This window comes from Anneissia japonica, unplaced genomic scaffold, assembly GCF_011630105.1.
Source record: "Anneissia japonica isolate Jap-2015-1 unplaced genomic scaffold, ASM1163010v1 scaffold7731_len1735946_cov199, whole genome shotgun sequence".
NCBI lineage: Eukaryota > Metazoa > Echinodermata > Crinoidea > Comatulida > Comatulidae > Anneissia > Anneissia japonica.
The window spans coordinates 1,060,219-1,071,684 of NW_022758997.1; positions in this window are offsets into that span (position 1 = coordinate 1,060,219).

Consider the following 11,466-nt stretch of genomic DNA (forward strand, 5'->3'; position numbering starts at 1 on the left):
ACATAGTCAGTTTGTGATTTCACCTAATTCATTATTATAGTATTTATAATGGACAACAAACAAAGCCTTGATAGGGTCTAGAATCGTCCTGGTTTTTAGAAAATACTGGACAAATGCAGGCTATTTTAAGCTAATCTGAGATATTTTAGAGCGTATTATGTCCAAATTTTGGTTTTCTTTTTGTCAGTAAGGCCTTATTTGCCTATCCTATAAGTTTATCCCCCTTCCCCCATTGCTGGGGCTGCCAGTGCTCCTACCCCAGTTCTGCCTACAATTATCCACAGGTGGAATAAATATAGAAAGAGGAAGTGGTGTACACTTCTGGCATCAACACGTTCAATTTGTTCGTTATTTGTTTGAGGGTCAAAGTAATTATGCAAAAATTCTTCTATTTCCTGGCAACCTCTGATTTGAGGAACTTTACATTGGAAATGGAACCATTTTCACCGCATTTCTAAACCAATTTTTGAATTGACAAATGACATAATGATGTGATTAATTGTAGAATATAATTGGGGTAGTAGGTTAGAACTAAGGGTGCAATATTTCATCAAGAGCAATTGAGATCCGGGTTGTTAGCCTTACATTTAATAGGGACATGCTAATGTGACATTACTTTAAAAATATTATTCAGAGTATTTAGGCAAAATTTCATGATTTAAAAAAGAGTTATTGTGAGATACTCAAAATGTCTTTTTGTGTCCATAAGGTAAAACTTTCCAAAAGAAAGATGAAAGAATTGTTTGCCGATAATAGGCACACAAGCTAGAAGTGCATAAATCGAAACTATCAATTCGAACAAATGAATGCATGCCCACATAAAAATGCACCACATGCGTTCACACCAAGCTCGACAGAATAGAACAAAAAAAGTTTACTGTTCCTAAAAAACAAGTTTGTAAAACAAACTTCCATTTTAATGGATGCAAGAATGTGTTGTTTTTTAATACAATACAAATCTTATTCCCTTGTTACACTTGAATAGACATTTGGCAAGCAGTGAGTCAATGACTCTTGCTGCAGTTAAAACAAAAAGTAATTGTTAAAGATTTTTTTCACTTTTTATCATCCTAGTTTCCAAGTTCATTCCCATAGAAACAATTTAATTAGCACAATTCCTAGAATACCATTGTTATAAAATACAAAAATATGCTACTTACATATTGAGACCATATTGGAAATAAGTAGCCTAGACCTCAATAGTTTAGTTTCTTTTCAATGTAATTTATAAATAATAAAAAAAACCTTCAATTTCATTTTATTTTTTTAAATGCATATTGTATGTTCTTGAAATAATTTTGATACATCCACTCAGTCATATAGTGGTCAAATATATTATATAAAATATATATGTATCTCATTTCAAACAGATATTTTTGTTATTGTGCATTGCTAAAGAAGTATGGTAATAATTAATAATCATAATTATTATTATTTTCAAATGCATTTATAGATAATGATTGTGTAGTATAAAGCAAAGTTATTTTGTCTTTATAAATGAACTTTTTTTGACATTAACTTATTTTCAGTTGGTGGATGGTATATTTTTAACAAAAAAAGAAAAGAACTCAAAACAACTTTTTTTTTTAAACTGATTAGTTTCCTTGGGGTCTCTATGCTCATCCAAAAACCTTTAATGGAGAATCAAATACTATTATCTATTTGCCTTGATGGAATAACTTGTTTGATAGTATTCAAATAATTGATCCGAGTAAATCGAGCGCACTCAATGCTAATATTTGAAAATGTACTTATACGATGAATTTTCAACAGTCGCTGTTTTAAATGTATTCATTTTCTTATCCGCCTATTTCGCTCATTGTGAAAAAGTGTATAAATTCTGCATCAGAGATAATAGCTACACATTGGGCTGTTTTTTACAGAGTGTCGTTAAGATGGTAATATTAAGCATTTAGTCACAGAGAAAATTAACCACACTAGGTTCATTTTAAGGGCTTTTAAAAATTCAGAATATATTAATAAAATTGTCATACGAATTAACTGATATAATAATATAGGATTTTTTTTTGGCCTGTTGCTAAATTTGGAAGTATGTGCGGCAATATTACTGTATTTGAAGTTGATGTTGAAAGACAGTGTGGCTGTTAGCAAGTCCCTTCTGAGTTGAATGACAAAGGGGCAAAATCCTTTGACTGCTAATTTCAAGTGGATGACTTGGTGTTTGGGGTCAACAGACTACATGTATTATAGGCTTGCATTTAATGTTTTTCCCGTTCAATTCTTGATATCTAGCTATTCAAAGCAACTTATTGATGCAATCCCCGACCAATAGGATTGCTGTTTTGTGCCTAGAATCGGTTTTGCTAATGTAGGGGAGCTCTGCTTGGTCGGTGTCAATTTGAGGTGAGAGAACAATTAAATGAATTGGTGTCTACCACATTCGGTCAGATACATTAAAATCATCGCTTTCAAACTGTAATTGCAGTTTACCAAGATGCCTCGCTGGCGGCGAATGTTTCTATTTTAATCTGCTGACAAGTTAGAATTACGCATTTATCACTTCTTAACAATCATATAAATTCTGTATTATCAGATATAAATAGTATATCATCATTCTAAATATACCTACCTATGATACTGAGTAGCAAATAATAACATTTTCACCATTTATTTCCAGGCATCAAAGATATGTGTGAAACTTTTTTGATTTGTCTCTCAGAGGTATATCTAGGTTAGGACTTGAGGCACATATACGCCCCAGGCGTGTACACCCCCACCTCCCATTGATTGAAAATTTATAAAGCAAGAAAGTCACACTTAAGTAGATAAAAATCATATTTTGAGGGCCAGCGCACCCCCTCCCCCACTCCATTTTCTTTATCCCATTGGCCCTCCCTCCTCGATTCAAGACTCATACGCCACTGTTTCCTATCATAAATTCAGTTACATGAATTGTCTTCTGCTAATATTTTTCAAAAATTAAATTTATTGCTTGAACTTCTTACCTTGTATAGATTTACGTTATTTTCTTTTAAAATAAAATTTGAAACAACACCTTGTCTACTCTGAAATGGTTCTTTAAATCTGTTTGATTGGGATCTGCATATATTTTCTCATACTGTGTTTTTCACCCTGTTTTTTCTTTCTTTTTCTAGCCTATACCCAGACTGGTTTTTTGCCTTGTACTGTATTTGTCAAATTTTATTTAAAAAAATAAATGAATAAAGAAAATCATTATTATTATTATTGTTTAATTGAATACATTTTCTGGCTTATTAACTACCCAAAAACAAATTTGTGTTTCCTTTTGTTGAAGTATGCCTATCTGCCTTTAGATTTAAAAAAAAACCATAATCATGCCAGACCACAATGTAAACACAGTGAAAGCCTATTTGATTACAAAGTAACCATCAATGGGGATAAAAGCCTGGAGCTTAGCGCTACTTTTGAAACCTCAAAAAAGTGAGGTTTTTAGGGGATTTGTGGTTGAACTGATGTTGATTATGAGCTAGCTAATTTGTTATTTTTTTATACTAACTTCCTATATTAATACGATTATAGTCAAACACTACCCTTGAAGGCGGAACTTAGAATAAGTTTGAGTGTTTACCTATCTGTGTCAAGTGGTAATATCAACGATACAACGATAATCCCAAAAGATAATGCTACCTAAGGCTCCTTCCGCCGTAATGTTTGTGGGTTTGTTTGTGTTGTGGAGCTTAAAGTCATAGTAAACCATATTTCCATCATTTGACCTAGACAGGGTTGCCTCATTAGCTTAGCATTACCAATAAACGTAATACTTCAAATTCACTACTCATTTTATGACTATGTTATAATATTTCTGATATTTAACCAATATTAATTGGAAAAGTAGTTTTGTATTTTTTTTTTTTTTGTATTACTAGTAAGCTATTTTAAATTAAATGGGAAAAGGAGTCCAATTGTATATCCACACGAGGAGATGCAACAAAATTGAAATTACTACACAGACCACGTAGCACCCATTGGGGTGTACCTATGCCCATTAACACAAAGAGTTTTTCTGCTGATCTCGGAAAAATTTATTTGTATACAGGGGGAATTCCCTATTAAGAGGAAGATGTTACATTAATAGAAGTTCTATTGTGTTTTTTAGTTACCACAATTTCTCGGGTATAAGCCCACCGCAGCTTTACATCCTAATTTAGGAACCAGTGTGTTTTCTCATGCATAAGCCCAGGATATATGATTTTAATGAGTATCTCAAATGTTGATTTTAATAAATACTTGCATTGGATATATGCATTTGATTTGCCATCCCTATAAATTTAAAGTTTTTTGATGAACAGGAGGTTCCCCGAGTATAAGGCCACCCCAACCCCCACCCCCAAACTCAGCCAAATTTCATTGTTAAGGGTGGTGGGCTTACACCTGAGGAACTATGATACAAATTTGTTATCGATGCTCTTGTTGAAAACATTTGAGTTGTTAATGTTTATTATGAGGAAGTTGTTGATATATACTATTCCCACCTCTTCAAATCCTTGCTTTCATGTTTTTTGTTTGTTTTATGATATATGAAAATATTTTATGATATAAATGAAATAATTTGAACTGAAAGCGGAAAAACAGCAGATCCAGAAGATACACTCTCCCAAACACTCAAAATTGCTCTCACTAAAGATCAACCTTGTAAATAAACATGCACATTAGTAATATTTATAAAAATAAAATCAGAAATATGAGCTCATATCAATATACAGTGATCCTCTGTGATGCTCTCATTCGTAATTTTATTGCTATATTCATGTTATTTATAAAACACATTTTTACTGGTTGGCATATTGCCAAGAGGAAGTACATATGTAGAGAGAATACGATGACGACACCAGTTGAGGAAGGGGATATTATATCTCCCTGTCAAAGATCAATTCCACCCCCTTGTCAATCTACTTTTTTATTCTTTGGTTTTTCATTGTAAAACATTTAAGAACAGCTTGAAAGGACGAACTGCCCAATTTTTCTTGGAGATAAGGGGTTAGACTCAACGACCCCTGCCTTGTCAATCGCTAAATGATACAATATTGCTTTTATCTAAAACGTGTTGGGAGTGGGGGTGGGTAGAATTTGGGGTTATCCAGGGAGAAACAATTTTACCTTTCTGCCTCCTGACAAGTCTTATTTCCTCCATTACATAATAGAGTAATAAATAATAAAGGAAAATGGAAATTATAAGGGATAGGTAAGTGTAAGTACTAAAGAAGAAGTGCTAGAAATAAAGTCTAGAAGTTCAGTGACGGATCCAGGAATTTGAAATAGAAGGGGCTCAGGGAAGGACTTTCACAGATTTGGGAGGGGTTGGGATCTGTACCACCTCACCTGTAGCTGCCTGGAAATGGCATTCCTAGACTTAAATTTGAATGTAATTTTCTTTTTTCTCCTTTTTTTTTATAATTTGGAAAATTTAGGGGGCTTGGGCCACCTTCCCCACATCCCCTTCCCCCCTATTTTAATCATTGAGATTGAAGTCTTTCATGCAAGATTTTATATATATCATTTGTTCTCTTCATTGCAAGTCTCGCTTTTGGTTTACCATCTGGCATTGATACTCACAATCTAGGCTGCACATCTTGTAATATCCTTGAGTAAACACAACATAATCCTAAATGAAGATCAACCATTATTAACTTAAAACCACAAAAACCTGTTTGCATAACAGACTAGATCCAAAGAACATCATTCTCTCCAGCAATTTACGTCATCCAATCAGACTTAACCTAACATTTTTTTTACTTACCTCACTGTATGAGTGACCTGATTGGTCAAAGATTTAGTCTTGGATATCAAATTATGCGAACACATTATCCATGGGTATTACTGTCCCAATTGGATTTTTAGTCAATCGGTTTCTGAAAAGACATATTTCTCTGCTATTTATGCATTGTTTTATGGGGGTTTTGTGAGTTATGTAAACACAAAATGATGCCAGCTCTATCCAGACTATCAAATATTCTTTGATAAAAAACTGTTGTATGCCCGTATTTAGTCATGATGTGCCCATATATAGTCATGATGTGATGTCATCATGACCATATTTAGGCATGTCACATGTTTTTGTCAAATGAAATTTGGTAGTCTGGACAGGACTTCAGGAATATATATTATTGACAATAGAACAAGATACAAATATGAATCAAGGCGGCTATAACATTGTTGTATGCCCATATATAGTCGTGATGTGCCTATATATGGTCATGATATGTCATCATGACCATATTTAGCCATGTCACATGTTTTTTTGTCAAATAAAATTTAATTGTCTAAATATGGCTTTAGAAATATATATTATTATTGACAATAAAACAAGATATATGATTAAAGGTGGTTATACAATTGGTTAAAGAGATAAATAAATTATAAAATTGAAATTATATTAGTATTGTATTGTAGTAACTGATTATTGCAACATACATATTGCAAAGTGATATTTAAATTGACACTTGGCACAATGTATTATAATTATATTTAAGTGAATAATTTCTTAATTTAGTAAAGGGTGCCCCAGTATGAAAGTTCAGCTTCTTTGTGGTGTCACACTTCTGATATTAATATTTTATTTATGCTTTATTTATGCTTATATTTACATTTTGTGTGAAATAAATATTATTCAGAATTCCGACTTCAGATTTAATAGTACTTTAATAATTGATAATAATAATATTATTATTGTTATTAATATAATGTTACTGTTGTTATTAAACCTTAATTTGAGAAAATAAATTTCTCACCAATTGGCAAATACATAATTAATTAATGTTCCTTAATATTTATGTTGACAGTAATGGCTGGAAATTAATACAAGATTTTTGTAGTAAAAGTCTTATAGTAGAGAAGACTGAAGAATTTCTTTTAACCTTTGTATCATTGAAAGTTATTATTAACAATTTAAATGAACAATGTAATGATTTGATAAATATTTGTGGGATTATGTAGATTTTTTAACTGATATGTCTTTAAATTATATAATAATACATAAACTTAGAAGAAGACTTAACCTAATTATGGATTTTCTGTTTAAATGGTTGAGTGAAATCCAGTGTGGTATATATTTGTTCTGATGAGTGGACTGCAAATGTGCCTCATGTATTTCTTTGTAAGGAAGCAAATTCCTGTAACAAAGCCGGTTTTAGCGACAAAGACTAGATACGTCCTGACGTGTTACAGCCCCATTCATCTGTTTATCCCACAAAAATCCCAACAATTCACTTGCACTCAGCGTTCACTTATTCTCTAATATCTACCAAGTAACTCTTTTATTTGCTAGTACCCTCCCACTAAATCACTACTTCCATTCATTCAGTTTTATCCCGGCTCAACTTTTAATCTCTTTTATCTGGACGATCTGTGTATATCTCTCCCACAGTCCTGCAATATTTGATTCATTTGGTAATCTTGTTTCTTGCAGTTGCATTCCATTTCTATGACAAAATGAGAACATTCTTATTTTTATATCCTTTGGTTGGTTTAATACAGAGTATAGCCCCATCTATATATCTATCAATGTGTATATATGTATATTATAATGATAACATAACATATTATATGACCCTTCCTGACCCTTCCTATTTTGTTTGCATAGGCCTTTAATTTGGCTGGTACTCAGTATAAAAAAAAAAATTGTAGTTAAATGGAAACTGAATTGTTTTGGCATGTCTTATTAAAAATTGATAATTTAATAATATTGGATACAGATGATTTTTTTTCAAATGAATTGATAACTTATTTGATCTTTTAATTGACCAATTCCATGTTTTTATGAATAATTTTCCCTAGATTTTGTGACATATAAATTTATATTGTTTAATTTAATTTTTATTGGATTTATATAGTGCGCATACCCAGAAAACTGTTCAAGGCGCTTTTCCCCTGGTCTTTGGATACAGATTTAATAATAATACAACCTGGGGAGTATTCCTATCTTAAATGCATGTATTCAGCATTACTAAACATGTCATTCCAAATCATTCACCCTCTACCAGGTACCCATTTATACCCTTGGGTGATGAGAGGCAAATGCAGATAAAGTGTCTTGCCCAAGCAGTGTGACGAGCGTGGGTCTCGAACCCCCGACCTACCGATTGAAAGTCCAGCGCCTTACATACTACGCCACATGTTTCTACGAACATTGCTTCTAAATTAAATAAACAGGCCTCTTCATTTGTAAATCTGCTCCCTATTTTTTTTATGGTGAAAGATATTTTTGGTTCTCTGCAAACACTGAGTGTTATATACAAACAAAAAATATGTCTAATTCTCGAATTTTTCTACATTCAATTTGAATAATTAAAATTAGTTTACATTGCCATGCTACATCAATCATTACATTAGGACAAAGAGGTGTGAAAACCCACTCTTTTGACCTGCCTTCTAAAAACACAACATGGCTTGCATCTCATAGTCATTAATGTCTTGGTCAGTTTTTAATCTACATGTAACTATGAAAAACTTTAGATATATCCATGTATTAAAAACCAAAACAGATTAGTAAAGTGAGAGATAAGTACTGGTCACTCGGGAGAAATTTGTTCACAAAGTCAGTTGTAATAAAAACATACACAGTTAAATAGGTCATGAAAATGACATCCATGGCCGTAAATATATTCATATTCAGCTAATTATGTATCTAATGAATTAAGCCACAACAAAATAAGACCTGAAATAAACAGTGTACCTTAATAGATGAAATATTGGAAAATACTTAAAATGCAATTGATGCTTTGAATTATCTATTTAAAAGGATTACATATGTTAGGAACTTACAATGGGGTGTAGATTGGAAACAATTAGATTATTGCTGATTTCCAGACATTTTGACTATAAAAGTCTTAAAATTGATTACCAGCCAATCTGAGGGTGTACACAAAGAATGCTTATAGAGCCTAGGCAAAGAAAATATGTTTTAACTAAAATACTGTAGCTTACTGAATTCAAACCAAGATATTGAATTTTATTTTTTCAGGTGGTTTTGCTTATCACGTTACAGTACATCTTTAACTGGGATTTGTTTGTGGTGTGTGGGGGATACAATGTACAGCAATAACAAACACAAAATAATTCGAAACACATCCTTTATTTTTAAACAATTCTATTCTTTTATTTTTCTGCGATTATTTTTTGCCACATTCGGCCCTTTTTTAACCCTCTTTAAAAGATTCAATTTTAAACTTGTTAAAATGGGCGCATTAGATTGTAAATAGAACTAGTCAAGCATCTATCTTTTGATATCAACCGACAAAAAGAAATCTAATCTAATAGGTGTGTTACTGGGAGAGAAAAATTGTCAAAAATTATCCTGACTCCAGTCGGAAACTTATATATTTCACCTCTGTTTCACTTTGTTTGTTTCTGCTCTTTGATAAACCGTTTTCTAAAGATAAATTGAAGGGGTATATATGAATAGACTCTTTATATAGAAGTTCATTAAAGAGTGCCGCCTAAACCGTTATTCGTGTGTAACTTTGTGAATCATGACCAGCAAGAATAAAGGTTTTTACAAGTTAAAGCATGTCATAAATTATCTTGTGATTGTGTTCTTTCAAAGTCAAGGTTGAAATATCTGTTTCGGTGTCCCTTATTTGATCCTTGATTTGACAATAATGTATTGTGTGCAATTTTTTTAAATTGTAAAAATCCAACTTTGGGGCTTAAGCTGGGCATATACTATCAAGTTTTGTCTATCAAACTATCAAATGTTTGATCAAACAATATTGATCAGATTTCGTACGTAAAGCTCTGTCCATACTATAACATTTTATGTGACAAATTTGTGTGATGTGCCTATATATGGTCATGATGATGTCATATTACATCCAAATATGGGCATATTACATCCAAATATGGACAATCACAGTTTTTTGTCTCTTAAAATCTGATAGTATAGACAAAGCTTTATAATTGTCCAACTTTCAACAGTAAAGCCCTATCCAGACTATCAAATTTTATTTGACAAAAAACATGTAAAATGCCTAAATAGGGTCATGATGACATCACATCATGACCATATGTGGGCACATCATGACTAAATATGTGCATACAACATTTTTTGTCATATACGAAATTTGTTTGATCAGATATTTCTGAAGTAAGTATTATACTGTCTTAAGTCTTATTAAAGTTTGCCTATGAAGTCTAACAGACAAAAATATATGGAATTTAAGAAAAAAGTGACCACATTTGATACAAAATTTAGGTTGTAAATAAGTATATAACTTTTTATGACTGTTTATGTTTTTGCCACCTGCAGTTTGTAAGCCCCTGGACCAATTATGTGGGCATATTGTTGCGTGGGTCAGATACAGGCATATTGTTCACCTGAGTTAAGTGGCCGGTATTTGTGGTTATTTATCCTTGATGGAACACGTACAGAGGATGTTTCTCATTATGGGCTGTATATGTTTTATACAGCAATGCCTTCTTACAGTACACTACAGTACTTTAAATACATTAAACACTTATGGTATGTATGTGTATGTTGAGCATTTAATAAAATCATTATATAACGCCTCCCTGATTCAATCAATCAATCAATCAATCAACTTTAAAAGAATTGTTATTTGTAATTTGTAACTTAGTAATTGAAAAAAAGCTTATAACTTCAGCATTTAAGTATTTTGATTAAATTTTTTATGTTTTTTCTGATTTTACAAATGACAGTGTATATTTAATATTTTACGTATAATGTGTCAGGGTTAATTGGTTTCAATTTTAGGCATTTTACACCTTCTATTTTATGCCTTTTCACAAGGGCATTTCATAAAAATTTTTGGTCCACTGCCATTTTGGAACTAAAATTTGATATTTATTAAATACAATGTTAAAATCATATTTAGGCAAGACGATGGTAAATTGGTAAAAAAACCCCCATTGTACTCGCCTACTCTTTTAACAAATATTTCTTTTCGTTGTTTATGAGCTTAATAACCCATCCAAAGAATAAGCCAAGTCTTCTTCAATTTGTAGGTTTTAGTATTCTGCTAAGTGTGAAAGATCTTATCTGATTGCCTTAATTCCAATGAATTATTTCCACTCAATTAAATAACCTGTCTCCCATGACATCAAAACAACCTGTCCCTGTCTTCTAGTTCCTCCGCGACATCGTCTTCCTACACTGATCTATGTTTCTCAGGCTCAGAAATAATAAACCCTTTTTTTAAAATAGTTTCAATGTTATCTAAAAAATGTAGTTTTACTATTGTAAAAGATATCTGATGCAAGGTGTCAATGAATCTTGTAAAATTTAACCACAAATAAAATTGAAAAGGCAGCGGTTAGAAAAAAGGTTTTGCAGAGTATTTAGTGATAGCAGGTGACTTGTTTATTGACTTTCTGTTTAACAATGAATAGAGTATAATGCGGCGTTTGTCAGGGCTGTTGAACCAGAGGAATGCCAGGGCAGCCTACAATTCTACATGACTTTTACTTTGATAAAACTTCTTGGATGTGGGTAGTGCAACCTACGCAGTG